The 26,609-nt window shown below is 40.7% G+C and overlaps 1 protein-coding gene and 37 non-coding genes across 39 annotated transcripts in view; 1 reads left to right on the top strand and 37 right to left on the bottom strand.

The window, feature by feature from the left end:
* The window catches only part of LOC117536251 (cilia- and flagella-associated protein 54-like), a 158,924-nt gene that overhangs the window by 51,240 nt on the left and 81,075 nt on the right, over window positions 1-26,609 (top strand). The window lies entirely within an intron of this gene.
* Window positions 201-272, bottom strand: trnac-gca. The gene has a single exon. It is a non-coding gene; the product is annotated as a tRNA-Cys (tRNA).
* On the bottom strand, window positions 625-697 carry trnar-acg. Its single transcript has one exon. It is a non-coding gene; the product is annotated as a tRNA-Arg (tRNA).
* On the bottom strand, window positions 1,039-1,110 carry trnac-gca. Its single transcript has one exon. It is a non-coding gene; the product is annotated as a tRNA-Cys (tRNA).
* On the bottom strand, window positions 1,463-1,535 carry trnar-acg. Its single transcript has one exon. It is a non-coding gene; the product is annotated as a tRNA-Arg (tRNA).
* On the bottom strand, window positions 1,862-1,933 carry trnac-gca. Its single transcript has one exon. It is a non-coding gene; the product is annotated as a tRNA-Cys (tRNA).
* Window positions 4,000-4,071, bottom strand: trnac-gca. The gene has a single exon. It is a non-coding gene; the product is annotated as a tRNA-Cys (tRNA).
* Window positions 4,424-4,496, bottom strand: trnar-acg. Its single transcript has one exon. It is a non-coding gene; the product is annotated as a tRNA-Arg (tRNA).
* trnac-gca lies at window positions 4,838-4,909 on the bottom strand. The gene has a single exon. It is a non-coding gene; the product is annotated as a tRNA-Cys (tRNA).
* On the bottom strand, window positions 5,262-5,334 carry trnar-acg. The gene has a single exon. It is a non-coding gene; the product is annotated as a tRNA-Arg (tRNA).
* trnac-gca lies at window positions 5,661-5,732 on the bottom strand. Its single transcript has one exon. It is a non-coding gene; the product is annotated as a tRNA-Cys (tRNA).
* On the bottom strand, window positions 6,439-6,511 carry trnar-acg. Its single transcript has one exon. It is a non-coding gene; the product is annotated as a tRNA-Arg (tRNA).
* Window positions 7,031-7,103, bottom strand: trnac-aca. The gene has a single exon. It is a non-coding gene; the product is annotated as a tRNA-Cys (tRNA).
* On the bottom strand, window positions 8,468-8,539 carry trnac-gca. Its single transcript has one exon. It is a non-coding gene; the product is annotated as a tRNA-Cys (tRNA).
* Window positions 8,892-8,964, bottom strand: trnar-acg. Its single transcript has one exon. It is a non-coding gene; the product is annotated as a tRNA-Arg (tRNA).
* trnac-gca lies at window positions 9,306-9,377 on the bottom strand. Its single transcript has one exon. It is a non-coding gene; the product is annotated as a tRNA-Cys (tRNA).
* trnar-acg lies at window positions 9,730-9,802 on the bottom strand. Its single transcript has one exon. It is a non-coding gene; the product is annotated as a tRNA-Arg (tRNA).
* trnac-gca lies at window positions 10,129-10,200 on the bottom strand. The gene has a single exon. It is a non-coding gene; the product is annotated as a tRNA-Cys (tRNA).
* Window positions 10,907-10,979, bottom strand: trnar-acg. The gene has a single exon. It is a non-coding gene; the product is annotated as a tRNA-Arg (tRNA).
* Window positions 12,271-12,342, bottom strand: trnac-gca. The gene has a single exon. It is a non-coding gene; the product is annotated as a tRNA-Cys (tRNA).
* Window positions 12,696-12,768, bottom strand: trnar-acg. Its single transcript has one exon. It is a non-coding gene; the product is annotated as a tRNA-Arg (tRNA).
* On the bottom strand, window positions 14,546-14,618 carry trnar-acg. The gene has a single exon. It is a non-coding gene; the product is annotated as a tRNA-Arg (tRNA).
* On the bottom strand, window positions 15,385-15,457 carry trnar-acg. The gene has a single exon. It is a non-coding gene; the product is annotated as a tRNA-Arg (tRNA).
* trnac-gca lies at window positions 15,799-15,870 on the bottom strand. The gene has a single exon. It is a non-coding gene; the product is annotated as a tRNA-Cys (tRNA).
* trnar-acg lies at window positions 16,223-16,295 on the bottom strand. Its single transcript has one exon. It is a non-coding gene; the product is annotated as a tRNA-Arg (tRNA).
* trnac-gca lies at window positions 16,627-16,698 on the bottom strand. The gene has a single exon. It is a non-coding gene; the product is annotated as a tRNA-Cys (tRNA).
* On the bottom strand, window positions 17,403-17,475 carry trnar-acg. The gene has a single exon. It is a non-coding gene; the product is annotated as a tRNA-Arg (tRNA).
* trnar-acg lies at window positions 18,242-18,314 on the bottom strand. Its single transcript has one exon. It is a non-coding gene; the product is annotated as a tRNA-Arg (tRNA).
* trnar-acg lies at window positions 20,092-20,164 on the bottom strand. Its single transcript has one exon. It is a non-coding gene; the product is annotated as a tRNA-Arg (tRNA).
* trnar-acg lies at window positions 20,931-21,003 on the bottom strand. Its single transcript has one exon. It is a non-coding gene; the product is annotated as a tRNA-Arg (tRNA).
* On the bottom strand, window positions 21,345-21,416 carry trnac-gca. Its single transcript has one exon. It is a non-coding gene; the product is annotated as a tRNA-Cys (tRNA).
* trnar-acg lies at window positions 21,769-21,841 on the bottom strand. Its single transcript has one exon. It is a non-coding gene; the product is annotated as a tRNA-Arg (tRNA).
* On the bottom strand, window positions 22,173-22,244 carry trnac-gca. The gene has a single exon. It is a non-coding gene; the product is annotated as a tRNA-Cys (tRNA).
* Window positions 22,949-23,021, bottom strand: trnar-acg. The gene has a single exon. It is a non-coding gene; the product is annotated as a tRNA-Arg (tRNA).
* trnar-acg lies at window positions 23,788-23,860 on the bottom strand. The gene has a single exon. It is a non-coding gene; the product is annotated as a tRNA-Arg (tRNA).
* Window positions 24,192-24,263, bottom strand: trnac-gca. The gene has a single exon. It is a non-coding gene; the product is annotated as a tRNA-Cys (tRNA).
* trnar-acg lies at window positions 24,968-25,040 on the bottom strand. Its single transcript has one exon. It is a non-coding gene; the product is annotated as a tRNA-Arg (tRNA).
* trnar-acg lies at window positions 25,807-25,879 on the bottom strand. Its single transcript has one exon. It is a non-coding gene; the product is annotated as a tRNA-Arg (tRNA).

Genomic DNA, 26,609 nt, shown 5'->3' with positions numbered 1-26,609 from the left:
AAGTTACACTGACAAATTGCAAATATAAGTGAAGATAAAGCAACCACATTAAAGCTGGCATCGAAATAGGGTTGTTGCGGCAACACAGACAGTACGGTTAACTATATGATAACGGCCCATTTGTTCATTGAGTGCTTTGTAATTGATTTGCACATCATTGCTTGTATACATATAACATTACACACGGGTAAAAACTATGTAGGGGGCACCCAGATTTGAACTAGGGACCTCTTGATCTGCAGTCAAATGCTCTACCACTGAGCTATACCCCCTGTATTAAATAGTTTTCAGTTGCACATTCAATATCTGTGAAACTATTGTAGGACAAAAAATGTTATTAACCACTATACTAAACAGCCACTTGGTTCACCGCGCACTTCATTGATCTTATAGCAGAGTTGGGATTTTGAATATTGTGACACAAATACTTACTTTGTCCTTCAGGGCCCAATTTTGTTTTTGAACTACAGAAGATCAGCAAGTAACACTAACAATTCCTATAAGACTCCAAGAAAGCTATGAATGCTTGACATTATAGAGTCTATATGTATTAATGCAGTTGGTGACTAATCATGACGATGTTGGAGAGACGTATTGTTGAAGTGAGTTCCTTGCTAAAACATCCGAGCTAGCCAGGATTTGAACCTAGAATCTTCTGATCCGTAGTCAGACGCGTTATCCGTTGCGCCACTAGCCCTGTGATTTCCCTTTGGTATCTGCGTCAACAGTATGGTCACATGCTTTTCTGAGTTCTGTGTTGTGATAGATTGGTGGAAGACTGCATATCATATTTACTCTCATTTAATCTACATTGTTTTCTTATGTGATATGATATCATAAGTTACACTGACAAATTGCAAATATAAGTGAAGATAAAGCAACCACATTAAAGCTGGCATCAAAATAGGGTTGTTGCGGCAACACAGACAGTACGGTTAACTATATGATAACGGCCCATTTGTTCATTGAGTGCTTTGTAATTTATTTGCACATCATTGCTTGTATACATATAACATTACACACGGGTAAAAACTATGTAGGGGGCACCCAGATTTGAACTAGGGACCTCTTGATCTGCAGTCAAATGCTCTACCACTGAGCTATACCCCCTGTATTAAACAGTTTTCAGTTGCACATTCAGTATCTGTGAAACTATTGTAGGACAACAAATGTTATTAACCACTATACTAAACAGCCACTTGGTTCACCGCGCACTTCATTGATCTTATAGCAGAGTTGGGATTTTGAATATTGTGACACAAATACTTACTTTGTCCTTCAGGGCCCAATTTTATTTTTGAACTACAGAAGATCAGCAAGTAACACTAACAATTCCTATAAGACTCCAAGAAAGCTGTGAATGCTTGACATTATAGAGTCTATATGTATTAATGCAGTTGGTGACTAATCATGACGATGTTGGAGAGACGTATTGTTGAAGTGAGTTCCTTGCTAAAACATCCGAGCTAGCCAGGATTTGAACCTAGAATCTTCTGATCCGTAGTCAGACGCGTTATCCGTTGCGCCACTAGCCCTGTGATTTCCCTTTGGTATCTGCGTCAACAGTATGGTCACATGCTTTTCTGAGTTCTGTGTTGTGATAGATTGGTGGAAGACTGCATATCATATTTCCGCTCATTTCATCTACATTGTTATCTACTCACACATTAAAAAAAGAAGTGAAGATAGAGCGATTTAAAGCAACAACATTAAAGCTGGCATCGAAATATAGTTGTTGCGGCAACACAGACAGTACGGTTAACTATATGATAACGGCCCATCTGTTAATTGAGTGCTTTGTAATTGATCAACACATCATTGCTTGTATACATATAACATTAAACACAGGTTCAAATTATGTAGGGGGCACCCAGATTTGAACTGGGGACCTCTTGATCTGCAGTCAAATGCTCTACCACTGAGCTATACCCCCTCTGGTAACCTGCTATCAGTTGATTATAGAGTCTCTGGGACATTACTGCAGGGGAAAAACATGTTTATCTGTGTGGCCACAACGCTGAGTACTAACCACTATACTGAAACGGCCACAAGCGCTTCATTCTTATAGCAGAGTTGGAACTTTGAAATTGTGTGACAACATATGTAGGAGCCATTTTATGGGTGTTGATGGCATGTCAGTTTATTTAATTTATATGTATAGTGCAATACTATTTTAAACACTTGGTGGCGGGGTTTAGCTGCACCGGGTGTATAAAAGGGGTCATAGGTGACAGGAAAGGACGAGACACAGGAGGAAGAGAGGATACCGATTTCACCAGCCCGGCAGATGCTCACCACAACTATTGACTGTAATTAAACCTTGGTATGTAAACGCTAAATAAAACATCATTATAAACTTGCTATAAAAATTGCTCCTGTGGGGATGTCCACAGTATTGAGTATATAAGTCGCTTTGGATAAAAGCGTCTAACAAGTAACATGTAATGTAATAAACTTCACCAAAGGACCGGAAATTCATTTATTTGTGTCTGCGTCTGGATCACTCTCCAACCCTCCTGTGTAGTAATGGCAAAAGGATATAGGACATTATAGAGTCTAGAGTTATTAATGCAGTTGGTGACTAATCATGACGATGTTGGAGAGACGTATTGTTGAAGTGATTTCCTTGCTCAAACATCCGAGCTAGCCAGGATTTGAACCTAGAATCTTCTGATCCGTAGTCAGACGCTTTATCCGTTGCGCCACTAGCCCTGTGATTTCCCGCTAGTATCTGCGTCAACAGTATGGCAAGATGTTTTTCTGAGTTCTGTGTTGTGATATATTGGTGGAAGACTGGATATTATATTTCCTCTCATTTAATCTACATTATTTTCTTATCAGTTGATTATAGAGTCTCTGGGACATTACTGCAGGGGAAAAACATGTTTATCTGTGTGGCCACAACGCTGAGTACTACCCACTATACTGAAACGGCCACAAGCGCTTCATTCTTATAGCAGAGTTGGAACTTTGATATTGTGTGACAACATACTTTAAAGGATTTTGTCATTCAGGGCCGAATTTTGTTTTTGAAAAAACAGATGATTAGCAAGTCATTCTAAAAAGTCCTATGAATGCTGGGAATGCTTGACATTATAGGGTTCCAATTTCTGATTGGCTGGGCGAATTGCAAACCACGCCCCGTAAAACTCGGAAAAGTTTTTCGAAGCCGCCATTGTATTTGATGGCATTAGCATTATTAGCATTAGCCCGCGCACCAACGGAGAGAGAATAACTTGTGGCAACACATAAAAAAACATTGGAGCGGTGGAGTGATGAGGAGGTGTCGGCGTCCTGGCGACTACCCCAACTCCGGGGACTTCGGTTGGCAGTATACGCCGTGAAGTTGTTTGCTGCCTGCCAGTAAACCCAAAGCAGAAGAAGAAGAAGTGATATCAACGGCTTCATATGCGTAATCTTCCCTCAAGGAACTTATTCCGGTGTGAACGCGATCGCCGCTTAGTTCCATGGGGGTTCTCAGTGCTGGGAACTAAGTACGGCAAAGTATTTGGAAAGCGGCTAATGACTATTCATGTTTACGTTGGAGAGATGTACTGTTGAAGTGATTTCCTGGCTAAAGTTAACCGAGCTAGCCAGGATTTGAACCTAGAATCTTCTGATCCGTAGTCAGACGCGTTATTCGTTGCGCCACTAGCCCTGTGATTTCCCTTTGGTATCTGCGTCAACAGTATGGTCACATGCTTTTCTGAGTTCTGTGTTGTGATAGATTGGTGGAAGACTGCATATCATATTTACTCTCATTTAATCTACATTGTTTTCTTATGTGATATGATATCATAAGTTACACTGACAAATTGCAAATATAAGTGAAGATAAAGCAACCACATTAAAGCTGGCATCGAAATAGGGTTGTTGCGGCAACACAGACAGTACGGTTAACTATATGATAACGGCCCATTTGTTCATTGAGTGCTTTGTAATTGATTTGCACATCATTGCTTGTATACATATAACATTACACACGGGTAAAAACTATGTAGGGGGCACCCAGATTTGAACTAGGGACCTCTTGATCTGCAGTCAAATGCTCTACCACTGAGCTATACCCCCTGTATTAAATAGTTTTCAGTTGCACATTCAATATCTGTGAAACTATTGTAGGACAAAAAATGTTATTAACCACTATACTAAACAGCCACTTGGTTCACCGCGCACTTCATTGATCTTATAGCAGAGTTGGGATTTTGAATATTGTGACACAAATACTTACTTTGTCCTTCAGGGCCCAATTTTGTTTTTGAACTACAGAAGATCAGCAAGTAACACTAACAATTCCTATAAGACTCCAAGAAAGCTATGAATGCTTGACATTATAGAGTCTATATGTATTAATGCAGTTGGTGACTAATCATGACGATGTTGGAGAGACGTATTGTTGAAGTGAGTTCCTTGCTAAAACATCCGAGCTAGCCAGGATTTGAACCTAGAATCTTCTGATCCGTAGTCAGACGCGTTATCCGTTGCGCCACTAGCCCTGTGATTTCCCTTTGGTATCTGCGTCAACAGTATGGTCACATGCTTTTCTGAGTTCTGTGTTGTGATAGATTGGTGGAAGACTGCATATCATATTTACTCTCATTTAATCTACATTGTTTTCTTATGTGATATGATATCATAAGTTACACTGACAAATTGCAAATATAAGTGAAGATAAAGCAACCACATTAAAGCTGGCATCAAAATAGGGTTGTTGCGGCAACACAGACAGTACGGTTAACTATATGATAACGGCCCATTTGTTCATTGAGTGCTTTGTAATTTATTTGCACATCATTGCTTGTATACATATAACATTACACACGGGTAAAAACTATGTAGGGGGCACCCAGATTTGAACTAGGGACCTCTTGATCTGCAGTCAAATGCTCTACCACTGAGCTATACCCCCTGTATTAAACAGTTTTCAGTTGCACATTCAGTATCTGTGAAACTATTGTAGGACAACAAATGTTATTAACCACTATACTAAACAGCCACTTGGTTCACCGCGCACTTCATTGATCTTATAGCAGAGTTGGGATTTTGAATATTGTGACACAAATACTTACTTTGTCCTTCAGGGCCCAATTTTGTTTTTGAACTACAGAAGATCAGCAAGTAACACTAACAATTCCTATAAGACTCCAAGAAAGCTGTGAATGCTTGACATTATAGAGTCTATATGTATTAATGCAGTTGGTGACTAATCATGACGATGTTGGAGAGACGTATTGTTGAAGTGAGTTCCTTGCTAAAACATCCGAGCTAGCCAGGATTTGAACCTAGAATCTTCTGATCCGTAGTCAGACGCGTTATCCGTTGCGCCACTAGCCCTGTGATTTCCCTTTGGTATCTGCGTCAGCAGTATGGTCACATGCTTTTCTGAGTTCTGTGTTGTGATAGATTGGTGGAAGACTGCATATCATATTTCCGCTCATTTCATCTACATTGTTATCTACTCACACATTAAAAAAAGAAGTGAAGATAGAGCGATTTAAAGCAACAACATTAAAGCTGGCATCGAAATATAGTTGTTGCGGCAACACAGACAGTACGGTTAACTATATGATAACGGCCCATCTGTTAATTGAGTGCTTTGTAATTGATCAACACATCATTGCTTGTATACATATAACATTAAACACAGGTTCAAATTATGTAGGGGGCACCCAGATTTGAACTGGGGACCTCTTGATCTGCAGTCAAATGCTCTACCACTGAGCTATACCCCCTCTGGTAACCTGCTATCAGTTGATTATAGAGTCTCTGGGACATTACTGCAGGGGAAAAACATGTTTATCTGTGTGGCCACAACGCTGAGTACTAACCACTATACTGAAACGGCCACAAGCGCTTCATTCTTATAGCAGAGTTGGAACTTTGAAATTGTGTGACAACATATGTAGGAGCCATTTTATGGGTGTTGATGGCATGTCAGTTTATTTAATTTATATGTATAGTGCAATACTATTTTAAACACTTGGTGGCGGGGTTTAGCTGCACCGGGTGTATAAAAGGGGTCATAGGTGACAGGAAAGGACAAGACACAGGAGGAAGAGAGCATACCGATTTCACCAGCCCGGCAGATGCTCACCACAACTATTGACTGTAATTAAACCTTGGTATGTAAACTCTAAATAAAACATCATTATAAACTTGCTATAAAAATTGCTCCTGTGGGGATGTCCACAGTATTGAGTATGTAAGTCGCTTTGGATAAAAGCGTCTAACAAGTAACATGTAATGTAATAAACTTCACCAAAGGACCGGAAATTCATTTATTTGTGTCTGCGTCTGGATCACTCTCCAACCCTCCTGTGTAGTAATGGCAAAAGGATATAGGACATAATAGAGTCTAGAGTTATTAATGCAGTTGGTGACTAATCATGACGATGTTGGAGAGACGTATTGTTGAAGTGACTTCCTTGCTCAAACATCCGAGCTAGCCAGGATTTGAACCTAGAATCTTCTGATCCGTAGTCAGACGCGTTATCCGTTGCGCCACTAGCCCTGTGATTTCCCGCTAGTATCTGCGTCAACAGTATGGCAAGATGTTTTTCTGAGTTCTGTGTTGTGATATATCGGTGGAAGACTGGATATTATATTTCCTCTCATTTAATCTACATTATTTTCTTATCAGTTGATTATAGAGTCTCTGGGACATTACTGCAGGGGAAAAACATGTTTATCTGTGTGGCCACAACGCTGAGTACTACCCACTATACTGAAACGGCCACAAGCGCTTCATTCTTATAGCAGAGTTGGAACTTTGATATTGTGTGACAACATACTTTAAAGGATTTTGTCATTCAGGGCCGAATTTTGTTTTTGAAAAAACAGATGATTAGCAAGTCATTCTAAAAAGCCCTACGAACTTCCATGAATGCTGGGAATGCTTGACATTATAGGGTTCAGGGTTATTTATGCAGTTGGTGAAAGCCCATTAACCCATAGTACCAGATGTTCAATGACTATTCATATATATATTGGAGAGATGTACTGTTGAAGTGATTTCCTGTCTACAAGGATCCGAGCTAGCCAGGATTTGAACCTATAATCTTCTGATCTGTAGTCAGACGCGTTATCCGTTGCGCCACTAGCCCTGTGAATTCCCTGTGCCATCTGTGTCAATGGTATGGCAAGATGTTTTTCTGAGTTTTGTGTTGTGATAGATTGGTGGAAGACTGAATATTATATTTCCTCTCATTTAATCTACATTGTTTTCTTATGGTTTGTATACATATAACATTAAACACGGGTACAAACTATGTAGGGGGCACCCAGATTTGAACTGGGGACCTCTTGATCTGCAGTCAAATGATCTACCACTGAGCTATACCCCCTCTGGTAACCTGCTATCAGTTGATTATAGAGTCTCTGGGACATTACTGCAGGGGAAAAACATGTTTATCTGTGTGGCCACAACGCTGAGTACTACCCACTATACTGAAACGGCCACAAGCGCTTCATTCTTATAGCAGAGTTGGAACTTTGATATTGTGTGACAACATACTTTAAAGGATTTTGTCATTCAAGGCCGAATTTTGTTTTTGAAAAAACAGATGATTAGCAAGTCATTCTAAAAAGTCCTATGAATGCTGGGAATGCTTGACATTATAGGGTTCCAATTTCTGATTGGCTGGGCGAATTGCAAACCACCTCCCGTAAAACTCGGAAAAGTTTTTCGAAGCCGCCATTGTATTTGATGGCATTAGCATTATTAGCATTAGCCCGCGCACCAACGGAGAGAGAATAACTTGTGGCAACACAAAACAAAACATTGGAGCGGTGGAGTGATGAGGAGGTGTCGGCGTTCTGGCGACTACCCCAACTCCGGGGACTTCGGTTGGCAGTATACGCCGTGAAGTTGTTTGCTGCCTGCCAGTAAACCCAAAGCAGAAGAAGAAGAAGTGACATCAACGGCTTCATATGCGTAATCTTCCCTCAAGGAACTTTTTCCGGTGTGAACGCGATCGCCGCTTAGTTAACTTAATGACTATTCATGTTTACGTTGGAGAGATGTACTGTTGAAGTGATTTCCTGGCTAAAAGGATCCGAGCTAGCCAGGATTTTAACCTAGAATCTTCTGATCCGTAGTCAGACGCGTTATACGTTGCGCCACTAGCCCTGTGAACTCCGTGTGGTATCTGTGTCAACGGTATGGCAAGATGTTTTTCTGAGTTCTATGTTATGACAGATTAGTGGAAGACTGACTATAATTTACTCTCATTTAATCTACATTGTTTTCTTATGTGATATGATATCATAAGTTACACTGACAAATTGCAAAAATAAGTGAACGTAAAGCAACCACATTAAAGCTGGCATCAAAATAGGGTTGTTGCGGCAACACAGACAGTACGGTTAACTATATGATAAGGGCCCATTTGTTCATTGAGTGCTTTGTAATTGATTTGCACATCATTGCTTGTATACATATAACATTACACACGGGTAAAAACTATGTAGGGGGCACCCAGATTTGAACTAGGGACCTCTTGATCTGCAGTCAAATGCTCTACCACTGAGCTATACCCCCTGTATTAAACAGTTTTCAGTTGCACATTCAGTATCTGTGAAACTATTGTAGGACAAAAAATGTTATTAACCACTATACTAAACAGCCACTTGGTTCACCGCGCACTTCATTGATCTTATAGCAGAGTTGGGATTTTGAATATTGTGACACAAATACTTACTTTGTCCTTCAGGGCCCAATTTTGTTTTTGAACTACAGAAGATCAGCAAGTAACACTAACAATTCCTATAAGACTCCAAGAAAGCTAAGAATGCTTGACATTATAGAGTCTATATGTATTAATGCAGTTGGTGACTAATCATGACGATGTTGGAGAGACGTATTGTTGAAGTGAGTTCCTTGCTAAAACATCCGAGCTAGCCAGGATTTGAACCTAGAATCTTCTGATCCGTAGTCAGACGCGTTATCCGTTGCGCCACTAGCCCTGTGATTTCCCTTTGGTATCTGCGTCAACAGTATGGTCACATGCTTTTCTGAGTTCTGTGTTGTGATAGATTGGTGGAAGACTGCATATCATATTTACTCTCATTTAATCTACATTGTTTTCTTATGTGATATGATATCATAAGTTACACTGACAAATTGCAAATATAAGTGAAGATAAAGCAACCACATTAAAGCTGGCATCAAAATAGGGTTGTTGCGGCAACACAGACAGTACGGTTAACTATATGATAACGGCCCATTTGTTCATTGAGTGCTTTGTAATTTATTTGCACATCATTGCTTGTATACATATAACATTACACACGGGTAAAAACTATGTAGGGGGCACCCAGATTTGAACTAGGGACCTCTTGATCTGCAGTCAAATGCTCTACCACTGAGCTATACCCCCTGTATTAAACAGTTTTCAGTTGCACATTCAGTATCTGTGAAACTATTGTAGGACAACAAATGTTATTAACCACTATACTAAACAGCCACTTGGTTCACCGCGCACTTCATTGATCTTATAGCAGAGTTGGGATTTTGAATATTGTGACACAAATACTTACTTTGTCCTTCAGGGCCCAATTTTGTTTTTGAACTACAGAAGATCAGCAAGTAACACTAACAATTCCTATAAGACTCCAAGAAAGCTGTGAATGCTTGACATTATAGAGTCTATATGTATTAATGCAGTTGGTGACTAATCATGACGATGTTGGAGAGACGTATTGTTGAAGTGAGTTCCTTGCTAAAACATCCGAGCTAGCCAGGATTTGAACCTAGAATCTTCTGATCCGTAGTCAGACGCGTTATCCGTTGCGCCACTAGCCCTGTGATTTCCCTTTGGTATCTGCGTCAACAGTATGGTCACATGCTTTTCTGAGTTCTGTGTTGTGATAGATTGGTGGAAGACTGCATATCATATTTCCGCTCATTTCATCTACATTGTTATCTACTCACACATTAAAAAAAGAAGTGAAGATAGAGCGATTTAAAGCAACAACATTAAAGCTGGCATCGAAATATAGTTGTTGCGGCAACACAGACAGTACGGTTAACTATATGATAACGGCCCATCTGTTAATTGAGTGCTTTGTAATTGATCAACACATCATTGCTTGTATACATATAACATTAAACACAGGTTCAAATTATGTAGGGGGCACCCAGATTTGAACTGGGGACCTCTTGATCTGCAGTCAAATGCTCTACCACTGAGCTATACCCCCTCTGGTAACCTGCTATCAGTTGATTATAGAGTCTCTGGGACATTACTGCAGGGGAAAAACATGTTTATCTGTGTGGCCACAACGCTGAGTACTAACCACTATACTGAAACGGCCACAAGCGCTTCATTCTTATAGCAGAGTTGGAACTTTGAAATTGTGTGACAACATATGTAGGAGCCATTTTATGGGTGTTGATGGCATGTCAGTTTATTTAATTTATATGTATAGTGCAATACTATTTTAAACACTTGGTGGTGGGGTTTAGCTGCACCGGGTGTATAAAAGGGGTCATAGGTGACAGGAAAGGACAAGACACAGGAGGAAGAGAGCATACCGATTTCACCAGCCCGGCAGATGCTCACCACAACTATTGACTGTAATTAAACCTTGGTATGTAAACTCTAAATAAAACATCATTATAAACTTGCTATAAAAATTGCTCCTGTGGGGATGTCCACAGTATTGAGTATGTAAGTCGCTTTGGATAAAAGCGTCTAACAAGTAACATGTAATGTAATAAACTTCACCAAAGGACCGGAAATTCATTTATTTGTGTCTGCGTCTGGATCACTCTCCAACCCTCCTGTGTAGTAATGGCAAAAGGATATAGGACATAATAGAGTCTAGAGTTATTAATGCAGTTGGTGACTAATCATGACGATGTTGGAGAGACGTATTGTTGAAGTGACTTCCTTGCTCAAACATCCGAGCTAGCCAGGATTTGAACCTAGAATCTTCTGATCCGTAGTCAGACGCGTTATCCGTTGCGCCACTAGCCCTGTGATTTCCCGCTAGTATCTGCGTCAACAGTATGGCAAGATGTTTTTCTGAGTTCTGTGTTGTGATATATCGGTGGAAGACTGGATATTATATTTCCTCTCATTTAATCTACATTATTTTCTTATCAGTTGATTATAGAGTCTCTGGGACATTACTGCAGGGGAAAAACATGTTTATCTGTGTGGCCACAACGCTGAGTACTACCCACTATACTGAAACGGCCACAAGCGCTTCATTCTTATAGCAGAGTTGGAACTTTGATATTGTGTGACAACATACTTTAAAGGATTTTGTCATTCAGGGCGGAATTTTGTTTTTGAAAAAACAGATGATTAGCAAGTCATTCTAAAAAGTCCTATGAATGCTGGGAATGCTTGACATTATAGGGTTCCAATTTCTGATTGGCTGGGCGAATTGCAAACCACGCCCCGTAAAACTCGGAAAAGTTTTTCGAAGCCGCCATTGTATTTGATGGCATTAGCATTATTAGCATTAGCCCGCGCACCAACGGAGAGAGAATAACTTGTGGCAACACATAAAAAAACATTGGAGCGGTGGAGTGATGAGGAGGTGTCGGCGTTCTGGCGACTACCCCAACTCCGGGGACTTCGGTTGGCAGTATACGCCGTGAAGTTGTTTGCTGCCTGCCAGTAAACCCAAAGCAGAAGAAGAAGAAGTGATATCAACGGCTTCATATGCGTAATCTTCCCTCAAGGAACTTATTCCGGTGTGAACGCGATCACCGCTTAGTTCCATGGGGGTTCTCAGTGCTGGGAACTAAGTACGGCAAAGTATTTGGTGTGAAAGCGGCTAATGACTATTCATGTTTACGTTGGAGAGATGTACTGTTGAAGTGATTTCCTGGCTAAAGTTAACCAAGCTAGCAAGGATTTGAACCTAGAATATTCTGATCCGTAGTCAGACGCGTTATCCGTTGCGCCACTAGCCCTGTGATTTTCCTTTGGTATCTGCGTCAACAGTATGGTCACATGCTTTTCTGAGTTCTGTGTTGTGATAGATTGGTGGAAGACTGCATATCATATTTACTCTCATTTAATCTACATTGTTTTCTTATGTGATATGATATCATAAGTTACACTGACAAATTGCAAATATAAGTGAAGATAAAGCAACCACATTAAAGCTGGCATCGAAATAGGGTTGTTGCGGCAACACAGACAGTACGGTTAACTATATGATAACGGCCCATTTGTTCATTGAGTGCTTTGTAATTGATTTGCACATCATTGCTTGTATACATATAACATTACACACGGGTAAAAACTATGTAGGGGGCACCCAGATTTGAACTAGGGACCTCTTGATCTGCAGTCAAATGCTCTACCACTGAGCTATACCCCCTGTATTAAATAGTTTTCAGTTGCACATTCAATATCTGTGAAACTATTGTAGGACAAAAATTTTTATTAACCACTATACTAAACAGCCACTTGGTTCACCGCGCACTTCATTGATCTTATAGCAGAGTTGGGATTTTGAATATTGTGACAACAAATACTTACTTTGTCCTTCAGGGCCCAATTTTGTTTTTGAACTACAGAAGATCAGCAAGTAACACTAACAATTCCTATAAGACTCCAAGAAAGCTGTGAATGCTTGACATTATAGAGTCTATATGTATTAATGCAGTTGGTGACTAATCATGACGATGTTGGAGAGACGTATTGTTGAAGTGAGTTCCTTGCTAAAACATCCGAGCTAGCCAGGATTTGAACCTAGAATCTTCTGATCCGTAGTCAGACGCGTTATCCGTTGCGCCACTAGCCCTGTGATTTCCCTTTGGTATCTGCGTCAACAGTATGGTCACATGCTTTTCTGAGTTATGTGTTGTAATAGATTGGTGGAAGACTGCATATCATATTTCCGCTCATTTCATCTACATTGTTATCTACTCACACATTAAAAAAAGAAGTGAAGATAGAGCGATTTAAAGCAACAACATTAAAGCTGGCATCGAAATATAGTTGTTGCGGCAACACAGACAGTACGGTTAACTATATGATAACGGCCCATCTGTTAATTGAGTGCTTTGTAATTGATCAACACATCATTGCTTGTATACATATAACATTAAACACAGGTTCAAATTATGTAGGGGGCACCCAGATTTGAACTGGGGACCTCTTGATCTGCAGTCAAATGCTCTACCACTGAGCTATACCCCTTCTGGTAACCTGCTATCAGTTGATTATAGAGTCTCTGGGACATTACTGCAGGGGAAAAACATGTTTATCTGTGTGGCCACAACGCTCAGTACTACCCACTATACTGAAACGGCCACAAGCGCTTCATTCTTATAGCAGAGTTGGAACTTTGATATTGTGTGACAACATACTTTAAAGGATTTTGTCATTCAGGGCCGAATTTTGTTTTTGAAAAAACAGATGATTAGCAAGTCATTCTAAAAAGTCCTATGAATGCTGGGAATGCTTGACATTATAGGGTTCCAATTTCTGATTGGCTGGGCGAATTGCAAACCACGCCCCGTAAAACTCGGAAAAGTTTTTCGAAGCCGCCATTGTATTTGATGGCATTAGCATTATTAGCATTAGCCCGCGCACCAACGGAGAGAGCATAACTTGTGGCAACACATAAAAAAACATTGGAGCGGTGGAGTGATGAGGAGGTGTCGGCGTTCTGGCGACTACCCCAACTCCGGGGACTTCGGTTGGCAGTATACGCCGTGAAGTTGTTTGCTGCCTGCCAGTAAACCCAAAGCAGAAGAAGAAGAAGTGACATCAACGGCTTCATATGCGTAATCTTCCCTCAAGGAACTTATTCCGGTGTGAACGCGATCGCCGCTTATGGCGCGTTTCAACTGCAGCGGGGTAGCCCCGTTTAAGCGTTCCTAAGCGTCCTCGCTCTGGCCTCGGGCTGCCTCGCTGGCCGGCCCAGGCCGTGGCGCATTTCCATTACAGTTTAGGACCTGGGCTAGCAACGCAGTGTAGGCGGGGCGATCGGCTTTGTTTTTGTTCACATTTCGAGTTGTTCCGTCGAGCTCCCGCTGGATTTTATCATCCCCAATGAGATGAAGGAACGTCGTCACCTCCTCGGTCGACCACGGTGTGCTTTTCTTAGAAGTAGCCATTTTTGTAGCTCCTCCGTTTACAAAATGCTGTGTATAAAAATGCTGCAAGCTTGCTTCTAGATATATATGCGACGCTAGGGATGAACTCGCGCGCAATCTTGTGACGATTCTCTCTGACCAATCAGCAGTCGAGAGTGTTGACGTCATTAGTTCAGCCCTGGCCCTGGTCTGAGGGAACCACGATTTTATGAGGCCGGAAAAAGAGGGAAAAAGTACCCGCTAGCCGGTACTAGGCTATATGGAAACGCCACCAAAAACCGGCCTGGCCGCTTGAGGACGGTTAAGGACGCTTAAACGGGGCTACCCGCTGCAGTGGAAACGCGCCATTAGTTCCATGGGGGTTCTCAGTGCTGGGAACTAAGTACGGAAAAGTATTTGGTGTGAAAGCGGCTAATGACTATTCATGTTTACGTTGGAGAGATGTACTGTTGAAATGATTTCCTGAATAAAGTTGACCGAGCTAGCCAGGATTTGAACCTAGAATCTTCTGATCCGTAGTCAGACGCGTTATCCGTTGCGCCACTAGCCCTGTGATTTCCCTTTGGTATCTGCGTCAACAGTATGGTCACATGCTTTTCTGAGTTCTGTGTTGTGATAGATTGGTGGAAGACTGCATATCATATTTACTCTCATTTAATCTACATTGTTTTCTTATGTGATATGATATCATAAGTTACACTGACAAATTGCAAATATAAGTGAAGATAAAGCAACCACATTAAAGCTGGCATCGAAATAGGGTTGTTGCGGCAACACAGACAGTACGGTTAACTATATGATAACGGCCCATTTGTTCATTGAGTGCTTTGTAATTTATTTGCACATCATTGCTTGTATACATATAACATTACACACGGGTAAAAACTATGTAGGGGGCACCCAGATTTGAACTAGGGACCTCTTGATCTGCAGTCAAATGCTATACCACTGAGCTATACCCCCTGTATTAAACAGTTTTCAGTTGCACATTCAGTATCTGTGAAACTATTGTAGGACAAAAAATGTTATTAACCACTATACTAAACAGCCACTTGGTTCACCGCGCACTTCATTGATCTTATAGCAGAGTTGGGATTTTGAATATTGTGACACAAATACTTACTTTGTCCTTCAGGGCCCAATTTTGTTTTTGAACTACAGAAGATCAGCAAGTAACACTAACAATTCCTATAAGACTCGAAGAAAGCTGTGAATGCTTGACATTATAGAGTCTATATGTATTAATGCAGTTGGTGACTAATCATGACGATGTTGGAGAGATGTACTGTTGAAGTGATTTCCTGGCTAAAGTTAACCGAGCTAGCCAGGATTTGAACCTAGAATCTTCTGATCCGTAGTCAGACGCGTTATCCGTTGCGCCACTAGCCCTGTGATTTCCCTTTGGTATCTGCGTCAACAGTATGGTCACATGCTTTTCTGAGTTCTGTGTTGTGATAGATTGGTGGAAGACTGCATATCATATTTACTCTCATTTAATCTACATTGTTTTCTTATGTGATATGATATCATAAGTTACACTGACAAATTGCAAATATAAGTGAAGATAAAGCAACCACATTAAAGCTGGCATCAAAATAGGGTTGTTGCGGCAACACAGACAGTACGGTTAACTATATGATAACGGCCCATTTGTTCATTGAGTGCTTTGTAATTGATTTGCACATCATTGCTTGTATACATATAACATTACACACGGGTAAAAACTATGTAGGGGGCACCCAGATTTGAACTAGGGACCTCTTGATCTGCAGTCAAATGCTCTACCACTGAGCTATACCCCCTGTATTAAACAGTTTTCAGTTGCACATTCAGTATCTGTGAAACTATTGTAGGACAAAAAATGTTATTAACCACTATACTAAACAGCCACTTGGTTCACCGCGCACTTCATTGATCTTATAGCAGAGTTGGGATTTTGAATATTGTGACACAAATACTTACTTTGTCCTTCAGGGCCCAATTTTGTTTTTGAACTACAGAAGATCAGCAAGTAACACTAACAATTCCTGTAAGACTCCAAGAAAGCTGTGAATGCTTGACATTATAGAGTCTATATGTATTAATGCAGTTGGTGACTAATCATGACGATGTTGGAGAGACGTATTGTTGAAGTGAGTTCCTTGCTAAAACATCCGAGCTAGCCAGGATTTGAACCTAGAATCTTCTGATCCGTAGTCAGACGCGTTATCCGTTGCGCCACTAGCCCTGTGATTTCCCTTTGGTATCTGCGTCAACAGTATGGTCACATGCTTTTCTGAGTTCTGTGTTGTGATAGATTGGTGGAAGACTGCATATCATATTTCCGCTCATTTAATCTACATTGTTATCTACTCACACATTAAAAAAAGAAGTGAAGATAGAGCGATTTAAAGCAACAACATTAAAGCTGGCAACGAAATATAGTTGTTGCGGCAACACAGACAGTACGGTTATCATAAGTATATGATAACGGCCCATCTGTTAATTGAGTGCTTTGTAATTGATCAACACATCATTGCTTGTATACATATAACATTAAACATAGGTTCAAATTATGTAGGGGGCACCCAGATTTGAACTGGGGACCTCTTGATCTGCAGTCAAATGCTCTACCACTGAGCTATACCCCCTCTGGTAATCTGCTATCAGTTGATTATAGAGTCTCTGGGACATTACTGCAGGGGAAAAACATGTTTATCTGTGTGGTCACAACGCTGAGTACTAACCACTATACTGAAACGGCCACAAGCGCTTCATTCTTATAGCAGAGTTGGAACTTTGAAATTGTGTGACAACATATGTAGGAGCCATTTTATGGGTGTTGATGGCATGTCAGTTTATTTAATTTATATGTATAGTGCAATACTATTTTAAACACTTGGTGGCGGGGTTTAGCTGCACCGGGTGTATAAAAGGGGTCATAGGTGACAGGAAAGGACGAGACACAGGAGGAAGAGAGGATACCGATTTCACCAGCCCGGCATGCTCACCACAACTATTGACTGTAATTAAACCTTGGTATGTAAACGCTAAATAAAACATCATTATAAACTTGCTATAAAAATTGCTCCTGTGGGGATGTCCACAGTATTGAGTATGTAAGTCGCTTTGGATAAAAGCGTCTAACAAGTAACATGTAATGTAATAAACTTCACCAAAGGACCGGAAATTCATTTATTTGTGTCTGCGTCTGGATCACTCTCCAACCCTCCTGTGTAGTAATGGCAAAAGGATATAGGACATTATAGAGTCTAGAGTTATTAATGCAGTTGGTGACTAATCATGACGATGTTGGAGAGACGTACTGTTGAAGTGACTTCCTTGCTCAAACATCCGAGCTAGCCAGGATTTGAACCTAGAATCTTCTGATCCGTAGTCAGACGCGTTATCCGTTGCGCCACTAGCCCTGTGATTTCCCTTTGGTATCTGCGTCAACAGTATGGTCACATGCTTTTCTGAGTTCTGTGTTGTGATAGATTGGTGGAAGACTGCATATCATATTTACTCTCATTTAATCTACATTGTTTTCTTATGTGATATGATATCATAAGTTACACTGACAAATTGCAAATATAAGTGAAGATAAAGCAACCACATTAAAGCTGGCATCAAAATAGGGTTGTTGCGGCAACACAGACAGTACGGTTAACTATATGATAACGGCCCATTTGTTCATTGAGTGCTTTGTAATTGATTTGCACATCATTGCTTGTATACATATAACATTACACACGGGTAAAAACTATGTAGGGGGCACCCAGATTTGAACTACGGACCTCTTGATCTGCAGTCAAATGCTCTACCACTGAGCTATACCCCCTGTATTAAATAGTTTTCAGTTGCACATTCAATATCTGTGAAACTATTGTAGGACAAAAAATGTTATTAACCACTATACTAAACAGCCACTTGGTTCACCGCGCACTTCATTGATCTTATAGCAGAGTTGGGATTTTGAATATTGTGACAACAAATACTTACTTTGTCCTTCAGGGCCCAATTTTGTTTTTGAACTACAGAAGATCAGCAAGTAACACTAACAATTCCTATAAGACTCCAAGAAAGCTGTGAATGCTTGACATTATAGAGTCTATATGTATTAATGCAGTTGGTGACTAATCATGACGATGTTGGAGAGACGTATTGTTGAAGTGAGTTCCTTGCTAAAACATCCGAGCTAGCCAGGATTTGAACCTAGAATCTTCTGATCCGTAGTCAGACGCGTTATCCGTTGCGCCACTAGCCCTGTGATTTCCCTTTGGTATCTGCGTCAACAGTATGGTCACATGCTTTTCTGAGTTATGTGTTGTAATAGATTGGTGGAAGACTGCATATCATATTTCCGCTCATTTCATCTACATTGTTATCTACTCACACATTAAAAAAAGAAGTGAAGATAGAGCGATTTAAAGCAACAACATTAAAGCTGGCATCGAAATATAGTTGTTGCGGCAACACAGACAGTACGGTTAACTATATGATAACGGCCCATCTGTTAATTGAGTGCTTTGTAATTGATCAACACATCATTGCTTGTATACATATAACATTAAACACAGGTTCAAATTATGTAGGGGGCACCCAGATTTGAACTGGGGACCTCTTGATCTGCAGTCAAATGCTCTACCACTGAGCTATACCCCTTCTGGTAACCTGCTATCAGTTGATTATAGAGTCTCTGGGACATTACTGCAGGGGAAAAACATGTTTATCTGTGTGGCCACAACGCTCAGTACTACCCACTATACTGAAACGGCCACAAGCGCTTCATTCTTATAGCAGAGTTGGAACTTTGATATTGTGTGACAACATACTTTAAAGGATTTTGTCATTCAGGGCCGAATTTTGTTTTTGAAAAAACAGATGATTAGCAAGTCATTCTAAAAAGTCCTATGAATGCTGGGAATGCTTGACATTATAGGGTTCCAATTTCTGATTGGCTGGGCGAATTGCAAACCACGCCCCGTAAAACTCGGAAAAGTTTTTCGAAGCCGCCATTGTATTTGATGGCATTAGCATTATTAGCATTAGCCCGCGCACCAACGGAGAGAGCATAACTTGTGGCAACACATAAAAAAACATTGGAGCGGTGGAGTGATGAGGAGGTGTCGGCGTTCTGGCGACTACCCCAACTCCGGGGACTTCGGTTGGCAGTATACGCCGTGAAGTTGTTTGCTGCCTGCCAGTAAACCCAAAGCAGAAGAAGAAGAAGTGCCATCAACGGCTTCATATGCGTAATCTTCCCTCAAGGAACTTATTCCGGTGTGAACGCGATCGCCGCTTATGGCGCGTTTCAACTGCAGCGGGGTAGCCCCGTTTAAGCGTTCCTAAGCGTCCTCGCTCTGGCCTCGGGCTGCCTCGCTGGCCGGCCCAGGCCGTGGCGCATTTCCATTACAGTTTAGGACCTGGGCTAGCAACGCAGTGTAGGCGGGGCGATCGGCTTTGTTTTTGTTCACATTTCGAGTTGTTCCGTCGAGCTCCCGCTGGATTTTATCATCCCCAATGAGATGAAGGAACGTCGTCACCTCCTCGGTCGACCACGGTGTGCTTTTCTTAGAAGTAGCCATTTTTGTAGCTCCTCCGTTTACAAAATGCTGTGTATAAAAATGCTGCAAGCTTGCTTCTAGATATATATGCGACGCTAGGGATGAACTCGCGCGCAATCTTGTGACGATTCTCTCTGACCAATCAGCAGTCGAGAGTGTTGACGTCATTAGTTCAGCCCTGGCCCTGGTCTGAGGGAACCACGATTTTATGAGGCCGGAAAAAGAGGGAAAAAGTACCCGCTAGCCGGTACTAGGCTATATGGAAACGCCACCAAAAACCGGCCTGGCCGCTTGAGGACGGTTAAGGACGCTTAAACGGGGCTACCCGCTGCAGTGGAAACGCGCCATTAGTTCCATGGGTGTTCTCAGTGCTGGGAACTAAGTACGGAAAAGTATTTGGTGTGAAAGCGGCTAATGACTATTCATGTTTACGTTAGAGAGATGTACTGTTGAAATGATTTCCTGAATAAAGTTGACCGAGCTAGCCAGGATTTGAACCTAGAATCTTCTGATCCGTAGTCAGACGCGTTATCCGTTGCGCCACTAGCCCTGTGATTTCCCTTTGGTATCTGCGTCAACAGTATGGTCACATGCTTTTCTGAGTTCTGTGTTGTGATAGATTGGTGGAAGACTGCATATCATATTTACTCTCATTTAATCTACATTGTTTTCTTATGTGATATGATATCATAAGTTACACTGACAAATTGCAAATATAAGTGAAGATAAAGCAACCACATTAAAGCTGGCATCGAAATAGGGTTGTTGCGGCAACACAGACAGTACGGTTAACTATATGATAACGGCCCATTTGTTCATTGAGTGCTTTGTAATTTATTTGCACATCATTGCTTGTATACATATAACATTACACACGGGTAAAAACTATGTAGGGGGCACCCAGATTTGAACTAGGGACCTCTTGATCTGCAGTCAAATGCTATACCACTGAGCTATACCCCCTGTATTAAACAGTTTTCAGTTGCACATTCAGTATCTGTGAAACTATTGTAGGACAAAAAATGTTATTAACCACTATACTAAACAGCCACTTGGTTCACCGCGCACTTCATTGATCTTATAGCAGAGTTGGGATTTTGAATATTGTGACACAAATACTTACTTTGTCCTTCAGGGCCCAATTTTGTTTTTGAACTACAGAAGATCAGCAAGTAACACTAACAATTCCTATAAGACTCGAAGAAAGCTGTGAATGCTTGACATTATAGAGTCTATATGTATTAATGCAGTTGGTGACTAATCATGACGATGTTGGAGAGATGTACTGTTGAAGTGATTTCCTGGCTAAAGTTAACCGAGCTAGCCAGGATTTGAACCTAGAATCTTCTGATCCGTAGTCAGACGCGTTATCCGTTGCGCCACTAGCCCTGTGATTTCCCTTTGGTATCTGCGTCAACAGTATGGTCACATGCTTTTCTGAGTTCTGTGTTGTGATAGATTGGTGGAAGACTGCATATCATATTTACTCTCATTTAATCTACATTGTTTTCTTATGTGATATGATATCATAAGTTACACTGACAAATTGCAAATATAAGTGAAGATAAAGCAACCACATTAAAGCTGGCATCAAAATAGGGTTGTTGCGGCAACACAGACAGTACGGTTAACTATATGATAACGGCCCATTTGTTCATTGAGTGCTTTGTAATTGATTTGCACATCATTGCTTGTATACATATAACATTACACACGGGTAAAAACTATGTAGGGGGCACCCAGATTTGAACTAGGGACCTCTTGATCTGCAGTCAAATGCTCTACCACTGAGCTATACCCCCTGTATTAAACAGTTTTCAGTTGCACATTCAGTATCTGTGAAACTATTGTAGGACAAAAAATGTTATTAACCACTATACTAAACAGCCACTTGGTTCACCGCGCACTTCATTGATCTTATAGCAGAGTTGGGATTTTGAATATTGTGACACAAATACTTACTTTGTCCTTCAGGGCCCAATTTTGTTTTTGAACTACAGAAGATCAGCAAGTAACACTAACAATTCCTGTAAGACTCCAAGAAAGCTGTGAATGCTTGACATTATAGAGTCTATATGTATTAATGCAGTTGGTGACTAATCATGACGATGTTGGAGAGACGTATTGTTGAAGTGAGTTCCTTGCTAAAACATCCGAGCTAGCCAGGATTTGAACCTAGAATCTTCTGATCCGTAGTCAGACGCGTTATCCGTTGCGCCACTAGCCCTGTGATTTCCCTTTGGTATCTGCGTCAACAGTATGGTCACATGCTTTTCTGAGTTCTGTGTTGTGATAGATTGGTGGAAGACTGCATATCATATTTCCGCTCATTTAATCTACATTGTTATCTACTCACACATTAAAAAAAGAAGTGAAGATAGAGCGATTTAAAGCAACAACATTAAAGCTGGCAACGAAATATAGTTGTTGCGGCAACACAGACAGTACGGTTATCATAAGTATATGATAACGGCCCATCTGTTAATTGAGTGCTTTGTAATTGATCAACACATCATTGCTTGTATACATATAACATTAAACATAGGTTCAAATTATGTAGGGGGCACCCAGATTTGAACTGGGGACCTCTTGATCTGCAGTCAAATGCTCTACCACTGAGCTATACCCCCTCTGGTAATCTGCTATCAGTTGATTATAGAGTCTCTGGGACATTACTGCAGGGGAAAAACATGTTTATCTGTGTGGTCACAACGCTGAGTACTAACCACTATACTGAAACGGCCACAAGCGCTTCATTCTTATAGCAGAGTTGGAACTTTGAAATTGTGTGACAACATATGTAGGAGCCATTTTATGGGTGTTGATGGCATGTCAGTTTATTTAATTTATATGTATAGTGCAATACTATTTTAAACACTTGGTGGCGGGGTTTAGCTGCACCGGGTGTATACAAGGGGTCATAGGTGACAGGAAAGGACGAGACACAGGAGGAAGAGAGGATACCGATTTCACCAGCCCGGCATGCTCACCACAACTATTGACTGTAATTAAACCTTGGTATGTAAACGCTAAATAAAACATCATTATAAACTTGCTATAAAAATTGCTCCTGTGGGGATGTCCACAGTATTGAGTATGTAAGTCGCTTTGGATAAAAGCGTCTAACAAGTAACATGTAATGTAATAAACTTCACCAAAGGACCGGAAATTCATTTATTTGTGTCTGCGTCTGGATCACTCTCCAACCCTCCTGTGTAGTAATGGCAAAAGGATATAGGACATTATAGAGTCTAGAGTTATTAATGCAGTTGGTGACTAATCATGACGATGTTGGAGAGACGTACTGTTGAAGTGACTTCCTTGCTCAAACATCCGAGCTAGCCAGGATTTGAACCTAGAATCTTCTGATCCGTAGTCAGACGCGTTATCCGTTGCGCCACTAGCCCTGTGATTTCCCTTTGGTATCTGCGTCAACAGTATGGTCACATGCTTTTCTGAGTTCTGTGTTGTGATAGATTGGTGGAAGACTGCATATCATATTTACTCTCATTTAATCTACATTGTTTTCTTATGTGATATGATATCATAAGTTACACTGACAAATTGCAAATATAAGTGAAGATAAAGCAACCACATTAAAGCTGGCATCAAAATAGGGTTGTTGCGGCAACACAGACAGTACGGTTAACTATATGATAACGGCCCATTTGTTCATTGAGTGCTTTGTAATTGATTTGCACATCATTGCTTGTATACATATAACATTACACACGGGTAAAAACTATGTAGGGGGCACCCAGATTTGAACTACGGACCTCTTGATCTGCAGTCAAATGCTCTACCACTGAGCTATACCCCCTGTATTAAATAGTTTTCAGTTGCACATTCAATATCTGTGAAACTATTGTAGGACAAAAAATGTTATTAACCACTATACTAAACAGCCACTTGGTTCACCGCGCACTTCATTGATCTTATAGCAGAGTTGGGATTTTGAATATTGTGACAACAAATACTTACTTTGTCCTTCAGGGCCCAATTTTGTTTTTGAACTACAGAAGATCAGCAAGTAACACTAACAATTCCTATAAGACTCCAAGAAAGCTGTGAATGCTTGACATTATAGAGTCTATATGTATTAATGCAGTTGGTGACTAATCATGACGATGTTGGAGAGACGTATTGTTGAAGTGAGTTCCTTGCTAAAACATCCGAGCTAGCCAGGATTTGAACCTAGAATCTTCTGATCCGTAGTCAGACGCGTTATCCGTTGCGCCACTAGCCCTGTGATTTCCCTTTGGTATCTGCGTCAACAGTATGGTCACATGCTTTTCTGAGTTCTGTGTTGTGATAGATTGGTGGAAGACTGCATATCATATTTCCGCTCATTTAATCTACATTGTTATCTACTCACACATTAAAAAAAGAAGTGAAGATAGAGCGATTTAAAGCAACAACATTAAAGCTGGCAACGAAATATAGTTGTTGCGGCAACACAGACAGTACGGTTATCATAAGTATATGATAACGGCCCATCTGTTAATTGAGTGCTTTGTAATTGATCAACACATCATTGCTTGTATACATATAACATTAAACATAGGTTCAAATTATGTAGGGGGCACCCAGATTTGAACTGGGGACCTCTTGATCTGCAGTCAAATGCTCTACCACTGAGCTATACCCCCTCTGGTAATCTGCTATCAGTTGATTATAGAGTCTCTGGGACATTACTGCAGGGGAAAAACATGTTTATCTGTGTGGTCACAACGCTGAGTACTAACCACTATACTGAAACGGCCACAAGCGCTTCATTCTTATAGCAGAGTTGGAACTTTGAAATTGTGTGACAACATATGTAGGAGCCATTTTATGGGTGTTGATGGCATGTCAGTTTATTTAATTTATATGTATAGTGCAATACTATTTTAAACACTTGGTGGCGGGGTTTAGCTGCACCGGGTGTATAAAAGGGGTCATAGGTGACAGGAAAGGACGAGACACAGGAGGAAGAGAGGATACCGATTTCACCAGCCCGGCATGCTCACCACAACTATTGACTGTAATTAAACCTTGGTATGTAAACGCTAAATAAAACATCATTATAAACTTGCTATAAAAATTGCTCCTGTGGGGATGTCCACAGTATTGAGTATGTAAGTCGCTTTGGATAAAAGCGTCTAACAAGTAACATGTAATGTAATAAACTTCACCAAAGGACCGGAAATTCATTTATTTGTGTCTGCGTCTGGATCACTCTCCAACCCTCCTGTGTAGTAATGGCAAAAGGATATAGGACATTATAGAGTCTAGAGTTATTAATGCAGTTGGTGACTAATCATGACGATGTTGGAGAGACGTACTGTTGAAGTGACTTCCTTGCTCAAACATCCGAGCTAGCCAGGATTTGAACCTAGAATCTTCTGATCCGTAGTCAGACGCGTTATCCGTTGCGCCACTAGCCCTGTGATTTCCCTTTGGTATCTGCGTCAACAGTATGGTCACATGCTTTTCTGAGTTCTGTGTTGTGATAGATTGGTGGAAGACTGCATATCATATTTACTCTCATTTAATCTACATTGTTTTCTTATGTGATATGATATCATAAGTTACACTGACAAATTGCAAATATAAGTGAAGATAAAGCAACCACATTAAAGCTGGCATCAAAATAGGGTTGTTGCGGCAACACAGACAGTACGGTTAACTATATGATAACGGCCCATTTGTTCATTGAGTGCTTTGTAATTGATTTGCACATCATTGCTTGTATACATATAACATTACACACGGGTAAAAACTATGTAGGGGGCACCCAGATTTGAACTACGGACCTCTTGATCTGCAGTCAAATGCTCTACCACTGAGCTATACCCCCTGTATTAAATAGTTTTCAGTTGCACATTCAATATCTGTGAAACTATTGTAGGACAAAAAATGTTATTAACCACTATACTAAACAGCCACTTGGTTCACCGCGCACTTCATTGATCTTATAGCAGAGTTGGGATTTTGAATATTGTGACAACAAATACTTACTTTGTCCTTCAGGGCCCAATTTTGTTTTTGAACTACAGAAGATCAGCAAGTAACACTAACAATTCCTATAAGACTCCAAGAAAGCTGTGAATGCTTGACATTATAGAGTCTATATGTATTAATGCAGTTGGTGACTAATCATGACGATGTTGGAGAGACGTATTGTTGAAGTGAGTTCCTTGCTAAAACATCCGAGCTAGCCAGGATTTGAACCTAGAATCTTCTGATCCGTAGTCAGACGCGTTATCCGTTGCGCCACTAGCCCTGTGATTTCCCTTTGGTATCTGCGTCAACAGTATGGTCACATGCTTTTCTGAGTTATGTGTTGTAATAGATTGGTGGAAGACTGCATATCATATTTCCGCTCATTTCATCTACATTGTTATCTACTCACACATTAAAAAAAGAAGTGAAGATAGAGCGATTTAAAGCAACAACATTAAAGCTGGCATCGAAATATAGTTGTTGCGGCAACACAGACAGTACGGTTAACTATATGATAACGGCCCATCTGTTAATTGAGTGCTTTGTAATTGATCAACACATCATTGCTTGTATACATATAACATTAAACACAGGTTCAAATTATGTAGGGGGCACCCAGATTTGAACTGGGGACCTCTTGATCTGCAGTCAAATGCTCTACCACTGAGCTATACCCCTTCTGGTAACCTGCTATCAGTTGATTATAGAGTCTCTGGGACATTACTGCAGGGGAAAAACATGTTTATCTGTGTGGCCACAACGCTCAGTACTACCCCACTATACTGAAACGGCCACAAGCGCTTCATTCTTATAGCAGAGTTGGAACTTTGATATTGTGTGACAACATACTTTAAAGGATTTTGTCATTCAGGGCCGAATTTTGTTTTTGAAAAAACAGATGATTAGCAAGTCATTCTAAAAAGTCCTATGAATGCTGGGAATGCTTGACATTATAGGGTTCCAATTTCTGATTGGCTGGGCGAATTGCAAACCACGCCCCGTAAAACTCG

This window comes from Gymnodraco acuticeps, unplaced genomic scaffold (assembly GCF_902827175.1).
Source record: "Gymnodraco acuticeps unplaced genomic scaffold, fGymAcu1.1, whole genome shotgun sequence".
Lineage (NCBI taxonomy): Eukaryota > Metazoa > Chordata > Actinopteri > Perciformes > Bathydraconidae > Gymnodraco > Gymnodraco acuticeps.
Note: the sequence above shows the minus strand (reverse complement) of the source record. Positions and strands in the feature narration are given on the sequence as shown.